Here is a 24779-nt window from a genome sequence, read left to right as displayed (position 1 = left end):
GAATCCCATGGACAGAAGAGCCTGGTGGGCTACAATCCATGGGGTTGCAAAGAGTTGGACATGACTGAGCAACTAACACACACATTATATAACTACCTCCCTTGGCTGTACCACTTGGATAGTGTTCGTTCAGATCTGGCCTTGGAAATACCTGGAGTAAGGATGTGAAGTGTTGCTATCAATAGCTGCTGCAAACAACAAGCTGTAATACTTGAAAGGTCTTATTGGTTCTTCTCCAGCTAATCCCATTTGTACTGATGCTTTTACTCAAGTCCAATAGCCAACTCTCACCAAACTGTGTGTGTGTTAAGTTACGTCAGTTATGTCTGACTCTTTGCAACCCTATGGACTGTAGCCCACGAGGCTCCTCTCTCCATGGGATTTTCCAGGCAAGAATACTGGAGTGGGTTGTCATCTCCTCCTCCAGAGGATCTTCCTGACCCAGGGATGGAGCCCACGTCTCCTACATCAGCAGGTGGACTCTTTACCTCTGGCATCACCTGGGAAGCCAAAAGGCTGACACTAAAAGAGAAATGAGTGTGGTGCCACCTGCTGGTCATTTCCGCCCCATGCCTGGGTGTGCTAAGGAGCATCTGCACGTCCCTTCAACTCAGTCTTTAAAGCAATCTTGGTCGTATTTATACGACTGGGCTTTTCGGTGTGTGTGCTTCTTGGACCAGAGTCTTGCCCTTACCTGAAGCTGGATGGAGACTGAACATACTGTGTAGCTCTTACCAGCCCCTTCTCCTATGGTTAGTTCTTGTACTGCATGCCATCAGTAACCGGCTTAGATTTTGCTTTTCTGTTCCTGCTCTGGGGCCAGCAGAGGGGTCTTCATTCATATCATAGGGTCCTCCCCTCATCTATTGTCTGTCCCATTTGAGAGTTCGTATCTACACATTAGTGTTTGACCAATTTCTTCGTCCCACTTGGATCACAGGTGTTGATATTTTCCTCTTTGAAGCTTTGCCAAGAGTAAATCACTCACCACTTAAGCAAGAGTATATCTATTACATTTAACTAAAGGATAAGATATTTCTATGTGGATACTTTATGTATCGGCAAATGTGCTGCCTGAGCTGAGTCAGCATTCATCACCCCCATAGCGATCCGTTCTTCTATCACTTCTGTATAGTAACGGGGGTCCAGAACATGACCACCAAAGGGCAGTCAGATGCCACATGCCTCTGCTGAGTTGACCTCTTGCAACTTCAGGCAGTTTCCTCATGCGGGCTAGTTTGTGGTTTTTGCTGTCACTCAAACTGGGTCTTGGTCACTTAGTTATTGGTCAGTCTGAGCATGGTGGTGGTTTAGTTGCTAAGTCGTGTCTGACTCTTGCAACCCCGCGGACTGTAACCTGCCAGGCTCCTCTCTCCATGGGATTTCCCAGGCAAGAATACTGGAGTGGGTTGCCATTTCCTTCTCTTGGAGATCTTCCTGACCCAGGGATTGAACCAATATCTCTTGCATTAGCAGGTGGATTCTTTACCACTGAGCCACTAGGGCAGACCAACCTATTCCTGCGTGCTTAGTTGCTCAGTCATGTCCAACTCTTTGTGACCCCATGGACTGTAGCCCGCCAGGCTCTTCTGTCCACGGGGATTCTCAAGTCAAGAATACTGGAGTGGGATGCCATGGCCTCCTCCAGGGGATCTTCCCATCCCAGGGATGGAATCCAGGTCTCCCGCGTTGCAGGTGGTTTCTTTACTGTCAGAGCCAGCAGGGAAGCCCAGACTATTCCTGGGTAAGCATTCTCAAATTTACATGTATGTACGGCAGCACAGAAGTGGCTGTGAAGCCTGAAAAGTAATGCTCACACATTTATACAGTAGTCAGAAGAAAGAATAGTTAAAACATCTCAACTCTATGAGAGGCAAACAAATGTACCTTGTGATTATCTCCCATGCACTTCATGAGAGACCCTGTTAATTTTGGAGGTATGTGAGGTACAGTTCTGAGAGTCAGAGGACTGGTAACCTTGCTTTGTAAAATCAAAAGTTATGTGGCTGCTTAGTTTTTAAGTAGAGACCTTAAAGAGGTGAGGGTAAGAAGATAGCCACATCTCTCTTCTAGGAAAATTCCATTTTATACTCATACCTGCCCTAGCCAATTCTGTAAGTAATGTACTAACTATAATTTGAGCAATGATTATACAATTGGAAGAAGTATGTTACCTTCCATAATAATAAGGGTGATTATTTAAAAGATACTAGTTTGATGTTCAACTGTCAGTTTGTTTACTTAAAAAAAAAATCAGTCCCAGTCCCAGTTTGTATGTGGGTTGCATATCCAACTGTGAAAGCTCATTTAAAAAGTCATCTTGCTGAGTCACTTAGTGAAAACCTGAGGGAGGAGGTAATTAAGAAGTGGGAGTTGGAGGCACTGAGAGAACAATATCATTTGCTCACAGAGAGAAGACCCAAGAGAGGACTCGCTGGAGGAGACATGGAGGCCCGGAGCTGCGGGGCTGCCTCGTGTCCCCTGGGTTTTCTTAGAGACAAGGAGGGGGACGCACCCCCAGTGCTGAGGAAGTGCTCCTCTGATGTTTCAATGCTGTGACTTTGATTCCTTTGCAGTTGAGTGTAAGCTGTGAGATTAGGTACCAAAGCCAAAGGAAATGGAAGAAGTAGAGATTTAGCCAACAGGTAGTAAAGATTAAATTTTTGTCCTAGGTGCAAAGTGATGTGGGAGGCAGACTTGTTGTTGCATGAATTATTGTTCAGCTCTTTGGACAGCTCTGTCCCGCAGTTTTCTGTCAGGATGGAGATGCTGTATATCTGTGCTGTTCAATATGGTGACTGGTGGTCCCCTGTGGCTCTTGAGTCCCCAAAATGTGTTAATGACACTGAGGAATCAAAGTTTTAATTTTATTTAATTTTAATGAATTTAAATTTAAGCCACATGGGTTCAGGTACTACCCTACTGGGTAATATTTTAGTAAATAACTTAGTACTTCTATAATAGGACTTGGAACGTACACGTGCTTTTTTCTTAATAGTGAACTTTGCTACTTGGTTTCTTCTTTTACACAGCTGCATTTCTTTTTTTAAGTTGAAATATAACTGACCTGTAACACTGTTAGCATAGTGATTCAATATCTGTACACTACAAAATGATCACCATGATAAACAGAGTTACTATCTGTCACTAAAGTTATTATAATATTATTGACTACATTCCCAATGCTATACATTTTATCTCTGTGACTTGTCTATTTTATTGCTGGGATTTTGTGCCTCTTAATTTCCCTCATCTATTTTATTTATCCTCCTCTCTTCCTCTGGCCATCCCCTGTTTGTTTCCTGTATCTATAAGCCTGTTTCTGTTTTGTTTTAAGTATATATATATATATATTTTAATTCCATGTGTAGGTTAAATCATTATGAGATGTCTCACATCTTCTTTATCCATTCCTCTGTTGATAGACACATGGCTTCCATATCTTGGCTATTATAAACAATGTTGCAAGGAACATAGCAATATATATGTATATATACATATGTATTTTAATCTTTTTGATTGTTTTCTTCATTAAAATACCTAGAAGTGGAATTGCTGGATTGTATGTTAATTCTATTTTTAATCTTTTGAGGAGCCTCCATACTGGGTGCACCAGTTTCCATTCCTAGCAACACAGTGCACACAGCTATATTCTTACTGAGAATGTAGGAAGTATGAATGTCTTTGACTTTTTTCCCTTCGTTGCTTGTTCCCTGTGTTTGCAGCATTAATGACAGGCCATGAGGTAATGCTCATGCTCAAGGATGGTCTTTAAGGGAGGTCCAGCTGCCTGGTGGTCCCAGCTGGTGCCCTTTCAGGACTCAATGATCTCCACCCTGACCCAAAGCTGTGAGAGCAGACATATTGTACTTGACAAAGAAATCAATAGGTCACCTTCATGTCAGTTCCTGCCTCTTGTGTTCCTCCTCCTTTTTCTGGGAAGACACTGAGTGAGAGAGAAATCGTGCTGCTCCCAGCGGCCTCTGGCACCGAAGTTTCATTGTTGAAACTAGCACCTGTGCTGTACGGGCTGCCTCTCAAGAAACTGCACCCAGGTCAAGGCTGGGGGAGACTTTTCTTTACCCACCAGGCAAATGCTGGCTCTTTTCTCTCAACTTGTTTGACAGATCTAACATTTCTATCAACTCAGGGCCTACCCAGGAAGAGTGCAGGAACAAAATATAATTGCTTTCGTTTCAAATCTTGCTGACTTTACTTAAATACCCTAAACCAGCTCAAAGGGCAATCAAGGACTATGTGATGCAGTGTCCTCGTTTTCCAAATAACTGTGCCCTTGACCCAGGGAGAAGGAGTGCCTTGTCCAGGGTCAGGGTTGGACAACTAGTCCCTGCCAAACCTGGATTGAGTTGACTGATTCTTGAGATGGATTTGTATTTGATTATTTTTTTCTTAGTCATTAAAAATGTGATCTATTCAACTGATACCACTCTAATGGCAGAAAGTTAAGAGGAATTAAAGAGCCTCTAGATGAGCATGAAGCAGGAGATTGAAAAAGCTGCCTTGAAACTCAAGATTCAAAAAAACTAAGATCATGGCATCTGGTCCCATCACTTCATGGCAAATAGACGGGGAAAAAGTGGAAACAGTAACAGATTTTATTTTCTTGGGCTCTAAAATCACTGTGGATGGTGACTGCAGCCATGAAATTAAAAGATATTTGTTCCTTGGAAGAAAAGCTATGACAAACCTAGACAATGTATTGGGAGAAGGCAATGGCACCCACTCCAGTACTCTTGCCTGGAAAATTCCATGGATGGAGGAGCCTGGTAGGCTTCAGTCCATGGACACGACTGAGCGACTTCACTTTCACTTTTCACTTTTATGCATTGGAGAAGGAAATGGCAACCCACTCCAGTATTCTTGCCTGGAGAATCCCAGGGATGGGGGAGCCTGGTGGGCTGCCATCTATGCAGTCGCACAGAGTCGGACACGACTGAAGCGACTTAGCAGCAGCAGCAGCAGCAGACAACATATTAAAAAGCAGAGACATCATTTTCCAACAAAGACTGGTATAGTCAAAGCTATGGTATTTTCTAGTAGTCATGTCCGGATGTGAAAGTTGGACCATAAAGAAGGGTGAGCACTGAAGAATTGATGCTTTCGAATTGTGGTGCTGGAGAAGACTCTTGAGAATCACTTGGACGGCAAGGAGATCAAACCAGTCAGTTCTAAAGGAAATCAATACTGAATATACATTGGAAGGACTGATGCTGAAGCTGAAACTCCAATACTTTGGCTACCTGATGCAAAGAGCCAACTTATTGGAAAAGACCCTGATGTTGAGAAAGATTGAGGGCATGAAGAGAAGGGGATGAAAGAGGATGAGATGGTTGGATGGCATCACCAACTCAATAGACTCGATGAACTTGAACAAACTCCAGGAGATAGTGGAGGACAGAGGAGCCTGGTGTGCTGCAGTCCATGGGGTCACAGTCAGACATGACTTAGCAACTGAACAACAACAGCAAATTCGACCGAGGGATATACTGTTAACAATAGTCGTCCTAATCTTCTCCAGAAGTTTGAAAAGACCTTTTCCTTAAATGTTCTCAGGTTGCCACATGTAGGGAGCCCCTGCAGTAGGAATAATTTGCCGGGGCAGTAACCTGACTTTGTGCTGTTACTTTAATTGCCATCAGAGTCTTGGTTAGAGTCCCCTGTGCCAGGACTCTAGGTTCGATGCTGGGAAATAAATTCAGTAAATATGACTTCAGTTACCCATAGAGTCCATGCACTCTCAAAGGTGGCTTTTGCACTCAATGAAACTCCTGAACCAGAGAGCAAGCCTCTGGCCGACTGGAAATCACCCCCCTCCAGTGACTGTTGGTTGTTAGGACTGAAGTCAGTTTCTTGGGAATTCCACAGCATTCTGCTAGAAAGAGGCATGATCAACAAGAACTACTCTGGAGGGAATGAGCCTTCTGAATGCTGCCTCTGGTCTCAGCAGAGTTGCACTCTGCCCGCGGCTTCTGTGAGTTGATGATCACCCTGAACCTGACTTCTGTTAGTGGATTTATCCTCTGCGTCTCTTCCACCTAAGTTCCTATTTCCTTTTAGGATCCTGCCTTGTTCTTGGCCATGTCCTGTGTTTCATGCCCTAGACTAGCCCTGTGGTCTTGACAAGTCTGTCCTACATCCTCACCCTGTATAGGGTCACCGTGTTTCTCATTCTTTCTCTGGCCTCCTGCCTGCCTCTCTGTGGCCACCCTGGACAGTCTGTCCCTGCTGAGGAAAGCAGATTCTGATAGCCTGTCCTCAATTCCAGTCCCCATAAGAGGAAAGACGACTGCCCTACAATTCAGTCCCTGTATTGTCCCTGTCCCGCTGCTGGGCTGGAGGAGAGAAGGCCAGATTCGGGGTGGGGTTGCCTGGGGCGGGGGTACTTTGGCTCAGGCTCCTAGGGTCCTAAACGCAATCACTGAGTGTAGTAGAGGTCTCACACTGGGCTTTCTCATATTGTATTTCTGAAAGTCATGCTTCCATTACTTTCCTTGTTTTGATTAGCGTCATTATAATCTATCGAGTTTCCCAACTAAAACACCTCTGAAGGGAAGTGAAAGTTGCCCAGTCCTGTCTCCATAGACTTTGCGACCCCATAGACTGCAGCCCACCATGCTTCTCTGTCCATGGGATTCTTCAGGCAAGAATACTGGAGTGGGTTGCTGTTTCCTTCTCCAGGGGATCTTCCTGACCCAGGGATTGAACCCAGGTCTCCTGCACTGCAGGCAGATTCTTTACCAACTGAGCCACCAGGGGACTTCTGACTCATCTTCTATTCCTCCATCTCTCTGCCCACTAACACCAAGTCTTATTCATTTTATTCTCTAAATATTTTTCCAGATCACTCTTCCTCTACTTCCCTGAGTGGAAGTAATTCTGGTCTTTTCCTTATATTCCTTGAACAATTAAAATTGTCTCGCAACTGGGTCTTCCCCACGCACACCTACCAACAAATACAGTACTTGCATTTACTTTCAGAGTAGCCAAGATTTTCTTCTAAAATGTATATTTCAGAATTTCTCTTCCTTTGATAAAGCCTATATAGCCAACAGGGTAATGTCCCAACTCCTTTGCAAGGTTCTCTCAGATCTTATTTACAACTTCTCTCCATCACACAGCCTAGACTCCATCAAAGGATCTTTTTAGAGACCTTCTAGACCTTCCTGAGGAGAACGCAATGGCAACCCACTCCAGTACTCTTGCCTGGAGAATCCCATGGACGGAGGAGCCTGGTAGGCTGCAGTCCATGGGGTCGCTAAGAGTTGGACACGACTGAGCGACTTCACTTTCACTTTTTACTTTCTTTTTTTTTTTCTTTTTTTTTCACTTTTCACTTTCATGCATTGGAGAAGGAAATGGCAACCCACTCCAGTGTTCTTGCCTGGAGAATTCCAGGGATGGCGGAGCCTGGTGGGCTGCCGTCTATGGGGTTGCACAGAGTCAGACACAACTGAAGTGGCTTAGCAGTAGCAGACCTTCCTGAGTCTTTGTGTAAGCTTTTGTTTGTTAAATGAAAAGGCCTACATTTTTTGCCCAAAGGAGTCCTCTTAAGTCTTCAAGGTGCAACTATTTCCCCTCTGTGTATCTGTCATTATTCCCTCTACGAAACACTGGGGGGCTTAACTTGTGTACAACAGTCCTTTGTCTATTCCGTGCCTTTTTTCTCTTGTCATCAGGTGATATGTGTACTTACTGTCCTGTTTGTCTAAATCCCAAACAATGGAGATGGTGAGGACTTGTCTTCATCTTGTAACTCTTATATTCCATCTGCCATATTTCTTGTTATCATACAAGTCTTCCAAAGTGTTAGTGAAATATCTAACAAATATGTAATGCTCATTGAATATTAATTTTCTTGTCTACTCCAAAAAAGTAAAAGTGTCATTATGTAGGGATTAGTATGTTTTAGCCACTGTGTTTTATGTACCTTATTGAGTTTAGGTATTGTTATCTCCATGTTCTTTGCAAAGATACTGAGATTTCTCTATTTGCCTTTTCTTCCAGGATATTACAAAATATTCATCAGTCAATCTAACAAATTAATCTTCCATAAGTTATTTATGGATTCTTTTGGGTGACTGTGTTGCCCTTTTTTAGGCATGATATACGCTTTTCATTAGGGACCTTCCAATCTTTTCTCTCAAATAGTGACTCTAATGATTAGATGGGGGTGGGTCATTGCTGTGCTGGAGTCAGATTGTACTGGTTCCTGAGAGTCAGTTGTTAAATTTTCATGAATTTTACAAGCGGTTGTTAAACTCAGTCTTTATTAAAAATTAAATTATGTAAACTATTAAAAATTAAATTATTTAAACTTATAAGACAAATTATATTTTAAATGTTGGTAAAAGCTCCCCATTTCCTAATTATTTTACTAGTATCCATACTCTTGAGGTTACACATTTGTTGCATCCATGTGGTATAAATACTACAAAACTGTGTATTTACTTTGCACCTCTTCCCAACTCCAAGTTTAGTGATATCACATTGGTAGTCTAAACTTGGCCATGATGAGAGTATTTACACCGTAGGAACTGGAAACACTGCAACTCAGGATTTCTACTCCTGCTTCTCCCCTGGTTATTAAACACTGAGATGGGAGCATATTCAAAGATGACATGCCATCTTTGCTAGTGTATACCAATGTGGCCATAATGAATGACAAATTATAGGAAAACTTCTGTCCAGTTCAATTGCTCAGTCGTGTCCGACTCTTTGCAACCCCATGGACCACAACATGCCAGGCCTCGCTGTCCATCACCAACTCCTGGAGCCCACCCAAACCCATGTCCATTGTGTTGGTGATGCCATCCAACCATCTCATCCTCTGTCGTCCCCTTCGCCTCCCACCTTCAGTCTTTCCCAGCATCAGGGTCTTTTCCAATGAGTCAGCTCTTCACATCAGGTGGCCAAAGTATTGGAGTTTCAGCTTCAACATCAGTCCCTCCAATGAAGACTCAGGACTGATCTCCTTTAGGATGGACTGGTTGGATCTCCTTGCAGTCCAAGGAACTCTCAAGAGTCTTCTTCAACACCACAGTTCGAAAGCATCAATTCTTCAGCGCTCAGCTTTCTTTATAGTCCAGCTCTCACATCCACACATGACTACTGGAAACTTCTGTACTGATTGGTGATAAAACTGCTGCTCCAAGATCCTCAAGGGCCCCAGTTGTCCAGGCCATCAAATCCCTTCAGTGAGACATCTGAGACCTGCCCATGAGCTAGCCATTGAAGGATCACTGCTTGGCCCAACAGGCACCTCCCAGACTCTGATCCTGCACCGAGTCTTCAGTTCTCTACTATTTCAGGCACAGTGAAGGGACAGAAGGTGCAAGCATTCTTCATTGACTGTCAGATTATACCAAGTAGGCAATCACTTATTCAACTACACACAGCATCAGCCTGGAAACATCAATCTTCATCCTTCTCTGATGGAAAGGGTCCCTAGTGTCATTGGACAGCCTGTTCTGAGCATTACACATCATAGTGGGTCATCATTTTTATTTCACAGTTTGATTTTCAGCCTTAGCTGCACATTTGGGTCTACTGAGGAACTCTTAGGAAAAATGAGAACTCTCAGGTCCCAGTTAACTCCAAATACATAGGGGTGGTTAAGTGGGAAACGGGTACCCTAACATCATCATTATCATTATTTTTAAACTCACTGAGTGACTCCAATAAACAGCCACTGATCTAACAAATAGGATGAGGTGAGAGATGAATAGACGACACATCTTTGTTAGAGTTCTACCATTCAATAGCTGTGTAATAATGGACAAGTCAGCTACATTCTCTGAGCCTTGAGTTTCATATCTGTACAATGGGAAGATTGATAACCTTCCTCCCAGAATGCTCTAGAAATTACATGAAAGTATAAAGGGGAGCAGTTTCTGAATGGCAAAGTGCTAAACAAGTGTTTTTGACTGCTACCAGATACTTGCCTTGTCCAATACATAATCTTATAGCCAAGTTGCCGTGTTAGAGTGGTTTCTTAACACTAGCCGAAATCCTCTTTTCATGTCTGGGGAGATGGATAGTGCTAATAACAATAAGCACACCTGGTGTAATTGTGGGATCTGGTTTAAATGCACATTGTCTTCCAACACTATTTTTGAAAGCCAGCTAAGGTGCTGACCTGGGTAACGTTCCAGGGCAGAGTGCTCCAGAGGTTAATGACAAATGAGTGCTCCTGTACCATTTGTAACGCCGAGCTGTTACATGTCACCCAGTGTCTCCTTGTTCGTTTCACGGGGCAGGAAATCCAACCATCTCTTGACCTTTGATTCTCTTCCCTTTATTTTAGAAGCAAATGCACTTTGGCTTCCATGATTAGACAAGTAGAAAATTGTGAAAACAATATTCCAATTCCTTTGTTTGCAGAAGTAGGCGAGATTCTGGTTAGATGCTTATGTGTCTAGGAGTAACAGATGAGATGTCTCATTATTATTAAACTTCAACACTAGCCTGGCTAGAAACTGGGTCTTAAGCTGCTTCTTTCAGTACTTAAATTTCAGGAGGGTAGAAAAAATGCAGTGGCCTGTTTCAAAAACCCAAGAATGCCACAGCTGATATTCAAGAACAAGCTGTTGTGTGTAGGAGCACCAGATGTCCTGACATCAGGAAGCGGATGTCACAGATCTGAGAGGAGCTGTGCAGGAAAGAACCAACTGACAAGAATTTTCTTCTTTTTTTCTAATTAATTCTGACCTTATGATTAATGAATGCTTATAGGAAAAAAAAAATCAACACAGAAAGAGATAATACATTTAAGTATCCATAATTATACCTAACAGATCATCGTTTTACATTTTGGGGCATATTCTTTGAATATTTTTTGGCAGAATTTCTGCTTATCACGTGATTTTCATTTTTTTTTTCAAATAATAAAACATTATGAATAGTTTTATAAAGTGAGACTAAACATATTGATATCATCCCTTTTCTCTCTCTTTGTACGTTTGCCCCCTCCCCACATCCCACCCCCAGGCTTCCACACACACACAGTTTGCTAGGCACTGTGCTACTTGTGAACTTTTAATTAGAGCCATTTTGAAAATAGGCATTTGTTCTCAGTATTATTACAGACTTCCTGGGCTGGCAGGGATGGCCAGAGTTTATCCAAAGGCTCTTTTTTGCCAGGCAGATTTCAAGTTTGCATCCATAATAATCCCATAAAATCCCTTGCAGTATTCACCTCACCCTCTGCTTCTTATCTTGGAAAACCAAACAAGGTTAAAAGTATCTTTACTTTAAATGATACTAGCTATAAAGCAGGTCTACCAACAGCTCTGACTGTCCTGCTAGGCCCTAGCCAGCTGTGAAAGAGGCTCACGAGAGCAGGAGCGGGGAGAGGACTGCTGGGACATGCGGCCAGAGCCACCAGTGTCCATCCCTTAGCAGATGTCCATCAGCTGGCTGGAGGAAGGTCAACTGCCCTTGCAGCTACTTTTAGCATCCTCAGGAAAAGGCCTACCTAAAGCAGCCAGGCTCAGCCAGAAGTAGAAGCACCACACTGGAAGAGTCAAGGAAGCGTATCTGCTGGGCCAACTTCTGCCTCTCCAGGTGGGATAGAGGAGACTCTTCAGTTTCAGCAGCTGTTAGGATCCCAAAGTCCAATGGCCCTTCCCTCAAGTCTGTATCAGCCCCCCGAACTCTCTAGTGTGGAATCCCACCCCATCCTCATCCCAGTCCTCGCCAATTGCTCCCTATATGGTGGCCTTGAGATTCCTCTCTTCCCAGATCTCTTGGTTCCCATGGTGTCACAATGCGTCCCCAACAACTGATGGACATTTCTCAGAAGGATTGAAGGTTATTGATTTTCTTTTAGGCTTGATGGCTTATTCATATATAGTTCTTTACTAGCTCATGGGTATATATTCATTTATCATCTACTTAATTACCAATTAAAAGAGATTTACAGGGTATCTATTAAATACTTTGGGGAATACAGAGAACTATAGGACCTGGTCTTAATCCTAAAGAAGCTTCCATTTTGGAGGCACAAAACTGACGCCTTTGAAACATTTCAGAGTTGCTGAGGCAGAATACTATTTAAGATAGGTTTATGTAGTATTATAAAAACGGGCCAGAGCAAAGGAGAACTGATGAAAACCAAAGGGGTCTTTAGGACTTCCTCCCAGAAGTGGGGCTTTCTCACCCTTCATAAATGGGTGAAAAAGGTTTGGATGGACTTGGGTAGAGGGACAGGAGAGAGATATGTTCCTTATGTCGTAGTGAGTAATCAACAGTCTGAATTTGTGAGAAAGGGGCTCAAAGGTGAGTAAGGCTGAAGGCCTCCAATTTCCCTAGGGTGTCATAAGTTAGCAAATGCTACTCCAAAGTTAAGTTCTGCAAGGCTCCACCTTAATCTTCTTGAAATCTTTTTTTGTTATAGGTCAGTAATTCCAAATCAGTGATGTAAATGGTGATGACCAATGAAATGTCATATAGCTATTTGATATGGTTTGGGATAGTCTGTAGGGTAATGAAGACACTGACTGTTAATTTAATTTTCCAGTAATAGTCCTGATTTGCATGGAATCAGCCCACTTTCTCTCCCTTTGATGAACTCTATGTATTTCAAATGTGGCTGGTCATGGGCTTGAATAGGCTCACCTGGATTTTTAACCTAGAGCCTCTGCACGTCAGCTCTGTGTGGATATGTTCAGTGGATCAGCCCAGACAGAGGTAAGCTTCAGAGAACATTAGTGATTCAGTCCTCATGCAAACTGATCATTAAAACATGCCATAGTCCCTGTGGTTCCCCACTCCTTCTCCAATCCCCTCTTCAGGCCATTGAGAGACAAAGAAAATTAACAATATCTTTGTAATGAATCCTCGGGCTTTTTTGCTGGTAGTTACAATTCAAGGGTTGAATCTCTCTTGGTATTCAAAAATACCTCCTGAGCCTGAAATGGACTAGACTGTGAGAATATCTAGTTAATCCCTTTCATGCTTCATATGAGGAAACTGAGGACCTGAGAAGGAAACTGACCTTTTCTGTTTCATTAAGAAATGGCTGAGTTGGCCCAAGTCTGTCTCTGTGGCACATTCGGCTGTTAACCGAAAGGTTGGCGGTTCAAGCCTCAACTTCCTGTTTCTGACTCACTGCATGATGTCTGCCTTCAGTCACCCCCATCTGACTGCCCATCTCAATCATGACCACTTACCATATAAGTGTGTAAAATAAAAATATTTAAATTATAAAAATCAAATAATAATAATCAAATAATCTCCCCATAATAGTAAAACTATGGTCAAGACTTTGATTTATATATCTTCAAGCTTTATGTGTATGGTTATTGGTTATATAACATATATATTTTATTTGTTCTGTAACCTATTTTTCTTACCTACATTTATCACGAGCATCTTTTCATGTCACCAGATACAGAAAAGCATCTGTATTTTAAAAGCATTGCAATCTATCTTATGGATGAACTATAACATTTGGATAAAATATCCCACTGCTATACATTTAACTAATTACTAAATTATTTTACGAGATGTTCATTTATTTCCTTATGACAAATTCTAACTTGCTAGGTGATCCTGTGCATTATTCTAGATTTTTGATATGTGTTACCAAATGCCCTCTGGTTGGTACAATTCACAATCTCAGCAGCTGTACAGAACATTCTTTCATTCACCTTCATAAACAGTAGACACTAACATTTTTATTCTTCTTTTACAATATGATAAGTAACCATTTTATGCTTTCTGTTTTAATTTGTGTTCTTTGGTAACTGGTGAAGTTAAACATTTTTTTCTGCATGAGTTCATTGACTGTTTTAGACAGAAATATTTTCTTGAAACTAATATGCTCAGATTTTCCAAAACACACTGACCTTCATCAATCCAATTAAAAGGATACTGAAGAGATGAACTAACTGGTTTATTAGACCCAGTACACATGAGCTGAAGATTATGTACTGCATTGCCCTTCAAGATTCTCCAGGAATAAAAACTAAGCAGAAACAAATGAACCCACAAAGGCAGCAAAGTGCTTTAATATTCTTAAAGCTGCACAGACATTGATTTATACCCAGAAGTTATCAGCTTACTTTTGTTATTGTTCAGTCACTCAGTTGTGTCCTGTTTGCGATCCCATGGACTGCAGCACACCAGGCTTCCGTGTCCTTCACTATCTCCCAGAGCTTGCTCAAACTCATGTCCGTTGAGTCAGTGATGCCATCCAACCATCTCATCCTCTGTCGTCCCTTTCTCCTCCTGCCTTCAATCCCTCCCAGCATCAGGGTCTTTTCCAATGAGTCAGCTCTTCGCATCAGGTGGCCAAAGTATTGGACTTTCAGCCTCAATGTCAGTCCCTCTAATGACTATTCAGGGTTGATCTCCTTTATGATGGACTGGTTGGATCTCCTTGCAGTCCAACGGACTCTCAAGAGTCTTCTCCAGCACCACAATTTGAAATCATCAGTTCTTTGGTGCTCAGCCTTTTTTATGGTCCACCTCTCACATTCATACATGATTACTGGAAAAACCATAGCTTTGACTATATGGACTTTCATTGGCAAAGTGATGTTTCTGCTTTTTGATATGCTGTCTAGCCATTTAGTCCATACAAATTAAGGTAGGTGGATTATATACTTGTATTGAAGGGGTGCTCCAGTAAGGTACCAATTTTTCATATGATGCATTGTCTTTCTGGAAGACTCGGTCTATTGGACACTTCAGAAAAGAAGAGGCAGTGGCACCATTGGCAAATATTTGACCTAAGTTTGACCTGAAGTCCTAAAGGCAACAATCCCATGATGATCACACATTGTGGGTGGTTGTGTCAGCTCCAAAAGTCTTCGATCTTTGTGTTGTCCACCTGGGCCAGCATTTTCATCGGCTCCAAACCCTACGTTTTGCTAGATTATGAGGGTGTGATCAAAACTTCTTCGTCATTGAGTCACTTGTCCCAGGCCGTCTCCTGCGGCTCTGTCCCTCCAAAACCTGGCCTCTCTGTCTTATCATCACCCACGGACAGCTATCACATACTCGTAACTTCAGATTCAGTTTTGCTTTGCTCCCATCTCCGTAGTTTGACGGTTTATTCTCTCTAGCTCCCCAAATAGCTGCATTATATGAACCATTTATTTCTGTGTCCACTGCTACAAGTCAGCTCGGCTCACTCTTCTTACTGGGCTAGAACAAAATGCCTCCAGCACTTATTGAACAAATATTTATTAATAGAAATAATGGGCCAAATAGTAGTTTCTGAAATCAAAATGTTGAAACAGCCCAGTGATAATGCAGTGTGATAAGAGTTACATGGGAGCAAGTGAGTGTGTGAAGAGAACAGGTCAGAGGCCCTATTTTGGGCTAAAAGGGATGGGAAGGGAAGGATTTCCAAGGGGATGCAACATGGGAGCAGAGAGCTGTAAGATCGGGCCCATAAGCAGGCTTCTACCAGATGAAAGGGATGGGGAAGAGAGAGGAGCAGCCTACTTAAGGGGCTGGTTAGCTAAGGGCCCAGAAGGGTGAGCTGACATGGAGCTGAGGGGAGCTCTTGGAGCTGAGAAGAGCAGCTGACTCTGCAAAGGTAAGCAGAGAGCCATCACCACCCATCCATGTCTTATGTCTTATGACTTCGTCCTCTGGCTTCTCAAGTGGCACTAGCTGTAAAGAACCCGACTGCCAATGCAGGGGACATAAGAGATCCAGGTTGGATCCCTGAGTCAGGAAGATCCCCTAGAGGAGGGTGTGGCAACCCACTCCAGTACTCTTGCCTGGAGAATCCCACGGACAGAGGAGCCTGGAGGGCTACAGTCCATGGGGTCGCAGAGTCGGACATGACTGAAGTGACTTAGCATGCACACGCTGAGAAAATGGCAACCTGTTGAATTATTTCGTGGAGATGGTTGGATGAGCAGTAAGATGAACAGACTTAAATTTTTGGAAGGGTTACTCTGGCTACTGTGTAGAGACTGGGGTTGAGTGAGCAGAGAATGGAGACACAAGACTTACTTTTTTTGCTCGGAGTTTTTTATTTTTCCAAGCAGATGATGGTGGCCTAGAATAAAGTAATAGGAGTGAACCTAGAAAGACATGCTCTGAATTCAAGATATTTTTAGAACAGAGAGGAATGTGATTGGTAAATTTCCTTGCTGGTCACAGGAATGAAACTGACCCACACACAGAACTTCTGCTTTATTGAAGGGATCTGGAAATTGAGAAAGAAACCCCCTGTGATGTTTTGGCAAAGTTAGAGGTCCTAGGACTGGGGAGGGGCCTGCTCACTTGTCCTTCTGATGCTTTTGCTCCTGATTTGGGATGTTTCCTTATCAGAGGCTATGATTGTTTAAGAAGAGACACTTGTGACTTTGCAAAATGTCATATGTTAGAAGTAATAAGTCACATTCTAAAAACCTGGATATTTATCTCTTTTTAAGTCTTTTGTAGACAACCACGTTTGAGGTAGTTTGTCACTGAAAGCAAGCTAAAAATAGATTGATCAGTCAGGAAGAGGAATAATTCCCTGCACATCTTGTTGTATGTTTCCATCATTAGAAAGCAAAAATAATGAAAAGAGCAGACACTACATCATTTCTCTGATGCCTTAGGGGTCAATGATGATTGACACATGCAAATACTTTTATAATCTTGAAAATTCCTTTTCTGAAAAAAAATCCCATCTTCCTCATACTGGAGTATAATCTGCTGCTGCTGCTAAAATCACCACTTGGTGATCATATATTTTATAATACTGACATTTTGGAGAAGGAAGAGAGGAAAACACAGAAAGCCTTTTGGGTCCTTGAAGACACCCTTACATTGCTGTTTTGGTGCTGGAATTTCCTAACTTCAAATTTAATATGTGAAAGATTTAAATGTGTCCACTTGTTGAAGCCACTATTAGGTATTCTAAGATTTCAGGCAAAAAAGCAAATGTCTAACTGATAGACACTTCCATCTTCATAGATAATTTTCCAATGACTCCTGCCCACATTTTTGTTCTTTCAAATTCTGTATTGTCTGTGCTGCTGCTGCTGCTGCTAAGTCGCTTCAGTCGTGTCCAACTCTGCGACCGCATAGATGGCAGCCCACCAGGCTCCCCCGTCCCTGGGATTCTCCAGGCAAGAACACTGGAGTGGGTTGCCATTTCCTTCTCCAATGCATGAAAGTGAAAAGTGAAGTCGCTCAGTCGCTCAGTCATGTCCAACCCTCAGCGACCCCATGGACTGCAGCCTACCAGGCTCCTCCATCCATGGGATTTTCCAGGCAAGAGTACTGGAGTGGGGTGCCATTGCCTTCTCCGTGTATTGTCTCTACTACAGGATTTTTTTTTTTCATAAAAGGAATTTTCAAAATTATAAAAGTATTTGCATGTATCAATCATCATTGACCCCTAAGGCATCAGAGAAATGATATAGCGTCTGCTCTTTTCATTATTTCTGGTTTCTAATGATGGAAACATACAATGAAATGTGCAGGGAATGGTTCCTCTGTTGATCCTGACTGGTCAGTCTATTTTTAGCTTGCTTTCAATCACAAACTACCTTGTACTTGCTTCTTGGGTCTTGCCAACCATTTAACATGCATACATCTTGCCTCTCCAAAGGTTTTCTAAGCTTCTTTTAGACAGGAACCAGATTGTCTATTTGTTATTTCACATATTCCACACAATGACTTTCTCAGGTTTGAATGATAAAATTCTATACGGTCTATCACTTGCCCATGTTGGTGGTGTCCAAAACCAGCTGAAATCAGCCTTCTTTTTAAACAATTTTTATTTTATATTGGAATATAGTTGATTTATAATGTGTTAGTTTCAGATGTGTGGCAAAGTGATTTTGTTATGCATACACACATATCTATTCTTTTTAAAACTATTTTCCCATATCGGCTATCATAGAATACTGAGTAGAGTTCCCTGTGCATACAGTAGGTCCTTGTTGATTATTTGTTTTACTTATAGTAGTGTGTATGCGTGCACGCATGCTAAGTCTCTTCAATCATGTCTGACTCTTTGCAACCATATGGACTGTAACCCACCAGACTCCTCTGTCCATGGGATTCTTCTGGCAAGAATACCAGAGTGGTTGCCATGTCCTCCTCCAGGGGATCTTCCCAACCCAGGGATCGAACCTGTGTCCTGCATTGGCAGGCAGGTTCTTTGCCCCTAGCGCCACCTGGGAAGCCCAATAGTATGTATATGTTAATCCTAATTTATCCCCACCAATCTTTCCCTTTGGGTAATCATAAATTTGTTTTCTATGTCTGAGGCTGTTTTGTAAATAAGTTCTTTTGTAACATTTTTTAAGATTCTACATATAAATGATATCATGATATTTGTCTTTCTCCGTCTAACAATTCACTTAGTATAATAATTTCTAGGTCTGGCCATTTTGCTGCAAATGGCATTATCTCATTCTTTTTTATAGCTAAAATTCCATTGTGTATATGTATAACCTCCTTTTTCATTCATCTGTCGATGGATATTTAGGTTACTTCCGTGTCTTGGCTATTGTAAATAGTGCTTCAGTGAACACTGGGGCGCATGTATCTTTTTGAATTATGTTTTTTTTTTTTCCCTGGATATATGCCCAGGAGTGGAATTGCAGGATTATATGGTAGCTCTATTTTTAGCTTTGAAGGCCCCTCCGTACTGTTCTCCACACTGGCTGTACCAATGTACATTCCCACCAACAGTGTAGGAGGGTTCCCTTCTTTTCTACACTCTCTCCAGCATTTGTCATTTATAGATGAAATCAGTGTTCTTTTCTTGCCATTTTGATGCTCTGTGAATGAACAGAACTGGACACTGAGATCCAGAACAAAGTTTCTATGATGGGGAGATGAATGCATTTTTGGCTAATAGTCCATTTCATGTGTTTGTCCCTTTTAACCTCTTAGTTGTATGTTTTTAATGACTTCCATGGTCTGTGGATATTCGAAACATTAACGTAATTATCTCTGTTAACATATTGTTTTTACCACCTGCTGGGATGAAACATTGAGACTATCACTAGTAACTCATTAACAATAACACTAGTCCCTCATTAACAGTGTTGACCCAATTGCCTGTTGTGTATCCCAGAGACAAATAACTGTAATTGCAACTCAAAAGTGAGTCCATAAACACAAAGGTTCTTTTTTTTTTGAAATGCAAAGTGGCATGCATTTGAATTTTCCACATAAATACAGGTTTCAATGAAAGAGAATCATTCAACCAAATAAAATAAAAATTCAATCTAAAGAGAGGCCATTTGGAATCAATTGGTACAGCGCACATTCTGCTTTGAAGGATCAAAACACTTTCCTTGCTGGGTGTAGAAATTAAACAAGTTAGCAACAATGAAAGCCAGACATCTGGTAAGTGACATCTACCCTGGCTATCAGCAGGTAGTGATTTTCTTTTGGAACCATTCAGAGTATTGTCTGTTGCCTGGACAATGGAAGCGTGATGAAGCATTGATATAATCTGCCTGGAGGTTTTAAAGCTCCATTGAAGAGATGGAAAGCCAGGGAGATTTGTGTGTGGGGAAAAAAATCCATTATATATACATATATATGTAGACATAAATAACTATCCTTCTGTCCCTCCTGTGGAAGAGATCTGTATAAATAGAAGCAAATGTAGTGTGATGTATTAGAAGAGCAAAGGGATGCTATTTTATGGAGACAATTACTAGGATACAAAATTAGGCAAAAATAGCCCAGGGAAACTCACAAGAGACAGCTCTGCGCTAGAGTCAAGATGTTAAAAGCAGAGACATTTCTTTAAGAAAAGCAGTCTCCTCCACAGCCTTCTTCCTGGTAATAGAAAAATGCTGCCAGAGGAATGGGGCCAGGGGATGCAGAGGAAGGAAAAGTGGCAGGTGCATTTGAAACCTGCTGCCCAGAAAACCAGCTGCCAAGGTGTCTTAGAAAGTCTCAGTTCAAAAACTGTTTAGTGCAGTGGTGGTGGGGCCTCCTTTTGTTCTTTAACTTAACAAGGCAACGTGGTTGATAAAAAATGCTCTATTTTAAACATGGACTTTAAAATGTTAAAATGACCAAACACATACTGAGTGTCAGAAACCTCTCAGGCACTGCTATGAATGTTGGAGGCGTTCCAGAAGTGAACATGACTGCCTTTCAGGAAGACATCCTTCTCCTGCATCAACATGAAACACGGAGAAGAAGATAGCCTTTCACAATTTTACTTGTCAATTATGCCTCAATAAACTTAAAATTAAAAACCAGAGTGCTTCGGCAAACACTATACCCAAGGAACAAATAAAGTCCTAGGACCTCCCTTCTGGGCTAAAAGAACATGAGAAATACAGTGAGCTCTGACTTGAACACTTATAAGCTGAGTGATGTCCAGTGAATTACTCACTTGGAGTCTCGTTTTCATGGTTTTAAGTTCTGTTACCCTCCCTGCACACATGCTCAGTCGTGTCTGATTCTTTGCGACCCCATGGACTGCAGCCCACCAGGTTCTGCTACTCATGGGAATTTTTAAGGCAAGAATACTGGAGTGGGTGGTCATTCCCTTCTCCAGGGATTGAACTCATGTCTCCCGCGTCTCTTGAACTGGCAGGTAGATTCTTTACCACTGGGCCACGGAAGCCTGTTACCCTCCCTACAAGTATCAAAGGGTGCAAGATGGGCAAACAGTGCCTCTAGGATGGCAGCACACACAAGGGAAGTGATAATGCAGTCTCGGGGGGAATGCGCAAAGCCGAAATTGATTCTGGCGGGAGGCACACTCTGGGAGCCCCATGACTCTGCAGCAAGGCTTGGGTGCTTGACTGCCTGGAATGTGCTGAGTTTGGGAGTTAATCTGACCCAGTGAATCAATTGTAATTGAATTATGTCACACAGTTTTTGCCAATTCTGCAGGAGTCTTTGATGGAAAGTCATTGGGACATTGTGTAGTTTCTTCACACATACAATCTTAAGGAAAATATGTCTTTGCTGGCTTTCTAAAATGAGCCCCTTCAGCCTCTTTTCTTCCACATTGCTGATGTATCTTTAATAATTTGTAGAAAAGCACATCTTAGCCTCCTGCTGTCTTCAACATGTGTCATTTATTAGCTTATTTCAGTTTTACAACAAAACTCAGATACAGTCTTTTGTCCATTTCACGGAGGAAGTCAAGGAAGCCCAGACATAGTTGCCAAGCAACTCAATGCTTAACCAAGGAGAGAGCAAACAGAAAAGTGGAAGTTTTTCTACTTTGTACTATTTTCATAGCAATGTTCTTTCTTCCATGAACTCAGCACGACTCTGGACATTTTCATACTCAAAGGCGCAGAATGAGACAGAAATGTATCCTGCGACAAGCGCCTCCTGTCATGCTCAGCGTCACTGTGTCCCACTGCCTCTCCCCCTGCCCTCAAGTGAGGTTTATTTTCATTCCTTGCTTCTAATAAAAGAAATTTTCACACGTTGAGGTACGGGTAAGTCATTCTGGCTTCAGTTCAGTTCAGTCGCTCGGTCGTGTCCGACTCTTTGCAACCCCTTGGACTGCAGTATGCCAGGCCTCCCTGTCCATCACCAACTCCCAGAGCTTACTCAAACTCATGTCCATTGAGTCGGTGATGCCATCCAACCATCTCATCTTCTGTCATTCCCTTCTCCTCCCGCCTTCCATCTTTCCCAGCAGCAGGGTTTGTTCCAATGAGTTGGTTCTTCACACCAGGCGGCCAAAGTATTAGAGTTTCAGCTTCAGCTTCAGTTCTTACAATGAATATTCAGGACTGATTTCCTTTAGGATGGACTGGTTGGATCTCCTTGTAGTCCAAGGGACTCTCAAGAGTCTTCTCCAACACCACAGTTCAAAAACATCGATTCTTCGGCGCTCAGCTTTCTTTATAGTCCAGCTCTCACATCCAGACATGGCTACTGGCTTACACAGGGGTTAACTTGAATTTTATGCTAACTGAAATAGCCTGTTTGTGGCTCTCAAACATAACATTGTGCTTCTGCTTTAATTATTAAAGAAAAGGACACATTGACTAGAAATAGAGAAAGTCCATGCTAAAAATAAAGATTAAATGCTTCCCTTCCTGGCACACCAAAGCTGGTCCTCCTTTGATGGTAAGACTCTCTTCCCTGATACCGAGGCCATACTGACTCACTGTGAATGTGCTGTGTTTCTGATCCTGAAATCTTGAAGGAATGTATCCCTGACTTGTTTGATGTTCTTTGTTCTGACAAGACAGAAAACTGTGCTGAAAACCACATTTTTCTGTAGCAGTTCCTTATAGTTATCTGAGAGGCTGTTTCCTGGCCTGTGATCCTTGCTTTGGTGCAAATAAAACTGTTCTCTACTGCTATTACTGATTGTTCCTTATTTTCACCAACACTGCCCAGAGTTGAAAATTTGGTTAGCAAGCAAGTTACAGTTTCCACAAAACGAGGTAAGTGATAAAGACATTATCTATAAGGTTATTTATATACTCGTTCCAATAGCATCACAGTGGTAAGCATTTGTTTCCTGATTTTCAGACTTTGGTTAAACTCTCTTTCTCTGTCTCTCCTTCATACATGCGTGGGTACACACACACCCACACACCACCCCCCTCGATACCTCTAAATGGGACACCCACCTGCTGAGTGTGAAGTGAGTCCTGCCTTCTTGGTTTGACTATGAGAGATTCTTCCAGTGGTAAGGAGATCACAGCACCAACCTGGGGTTGTAAAGTATCACAGTTCCCTAGGTATGGGATAAAAGGAGGCCAACCTGGGGTTGTAATGTATCACAGCTCCCTAGGTGTGGGATAAAAGGAGGCTTCCTGGATTCAGGGTCAGGACCTCTTGACTTCACGCCCTATAATTTTTTCAAAACAATTCTCTGTAGCAGGGGCTCCTCACTACAGGCACATGCAGTTTCACCTTTTCTGAATATAAAATTTGGAAAATAGAGTAATGTCAATGTAGAATTCTAATCAGTGCTTTTCCCTTCTCCCCTCTTCTGCTCCCTCCCACCCCCCAACTGCCCCCAAATCAATCTCAAGGTCAATCCATAAGGTCTTGTTTCAACCACTGAAAAAAAGATCTGACATAACAGAAGCACAAAAAGAAGTTTTGCAGGAAAGACAAACATGAAAACTCCCACAGATTTTTAGTTCACTAAATGAAGTTCTCTTGGCAGAGTTCTGACTATTTTGCAGTAGAATAAGAAGCTGCCCATACTGTATCTCTGTATAGCAAGAAATATTACACCAAGTGAAAATACCAGAATGAAATATTTTTTTACACCTGGCAATGAGAGTCAATATGTGTTCGCTGTATATAGTGTGTGTGTATATATGAAGTTTGGGCTTCCCAGAGGGCACTAGTGGTAAAGAATCTGCCTGCCAAAGCAGGAGATGCAAGAGACACTGGCTTGATCCCATGTTTAGGAAGATTGCCTGGAAAATTCCATGGACAGAGGAGCCTGAGTCCAATGTGACTGAGTGACCGAGCACACATGTATGAAGGTCCAGGTGTCAACAATCTTTTGTATCACACAGCTCTGAGACCACACACTGTTTGGTAGGGTCTATCATTTGATCTTCCCATTTTTTTTGCAAGGAAAATCCAACTAAGACAATGGTCTTGATTATGAAAGGTATCTTTAAGGTTTCTTTACCCACCCTCCCTAACCTCATTTTTGGAAACAGCATCCTAAGTTTTCACTGCGTGTCTCCTTTCTCCAGCTCTGAGTCTCTGTGACTCAAGAGTTGCCAATCAGGTAACATGACTCAGGTTTAGCCAATGAGAATGTATCAAGGGATTTTAAAAGTACAATTATCTCGAAAAGGATACATTCACCTTTTTGGATTTCTGGCACTGAGGACAGAGCAAGCCTAGGGCTGTGCACGGTCATCTTGGTCAGTGACACCACACAGACACCTTTTCTTCACATGAAGCCATCAGAGAGGACAGAAAGTGGGAGACGGGGAGAGGCAGACTGCATCCCACGTCATGATCTTTGCCTGTCTAAATGGACGTGCTTGATAACTAGAGAAAGCTGTCTCCTTTAGATAAGAGCCAAGCTTGGCAAATAAACACTATTGGAGAAGGTCATGGGAAGAACGCAAATGCTGGTTGACCTGCGAGCTGGACCCCAGCAATAGGCAGCTCCTTCCCCATCGCATCCTTCGAATGTATGTTCTACCCACGGTTCCCATGGTGGGAGCCAGTTTCAAGGACACAGCCTCGAGAGGGCAGTGTGTTAATGAGTCCATCTGGACTGAGTATGTGACCGAACCCTGTTAAAGCCTCTATCTAAACTTTTAAGATTCTAGCAGGCACCGAAGACCATCCTTCTATATAAGTCCCCTTGCTTTTTTTTTTTTTCTTCTCTAATTTTATTTTATTTTTAAACTTTACATAATTGTATTAGTTTTGCCAAATATCAAAATGAATCCGCCACAGGTATACATGTGTTCCCCATCCCGAACCCTCCTCCCTCCTCCCTCCCCATACCATCCCTCTGGGCCGTCCCAGTGCACCAGCCCCAAGCATCCAGCATCATGCATCGAACCTGGACTGGCAACTCGTTTCCTACATGATATTTTACATGTTTCATTGCCATTCTCCCAAATCTTCCCACCCTCTCCCTCTCCCACAGAGTCCATAAGACTGTTCTATACATCAGTGTCTCTTTTGCTGTCTCGTACACCGGGTTATTGTTACCATCTTTCTAAATTCCATATATATGCGTTAGTATACTGTATTTATGTTTTTCCTTCAATCCCCTTGCTTTTTGAAACTGGCAACTAAAACCAGTCTGGAGCGATGCACCTTTTTTTTTTCCACCTCTCCTTGCTCTC

The sequence above is a fragment of the Bison bison genome, unplaced genomic scaffold (assembly GCF_000754665.1).
Source record: "Bison bison bison isolate TAMUID 2011002044 unplaced genomic scaffold, Bison_UMD1.0 scf7180017864287, whole genome shotgun sequence".
Taxonomy (NCBI): domain Eukaryota; kingdom Metazoa; phylum Chordata; class Mammalia; order Artiodactyla; family Bovidae; genus Bison; species Bison bison.
This window is presented reverse-complemented; position numbering follows the sequence as displayed.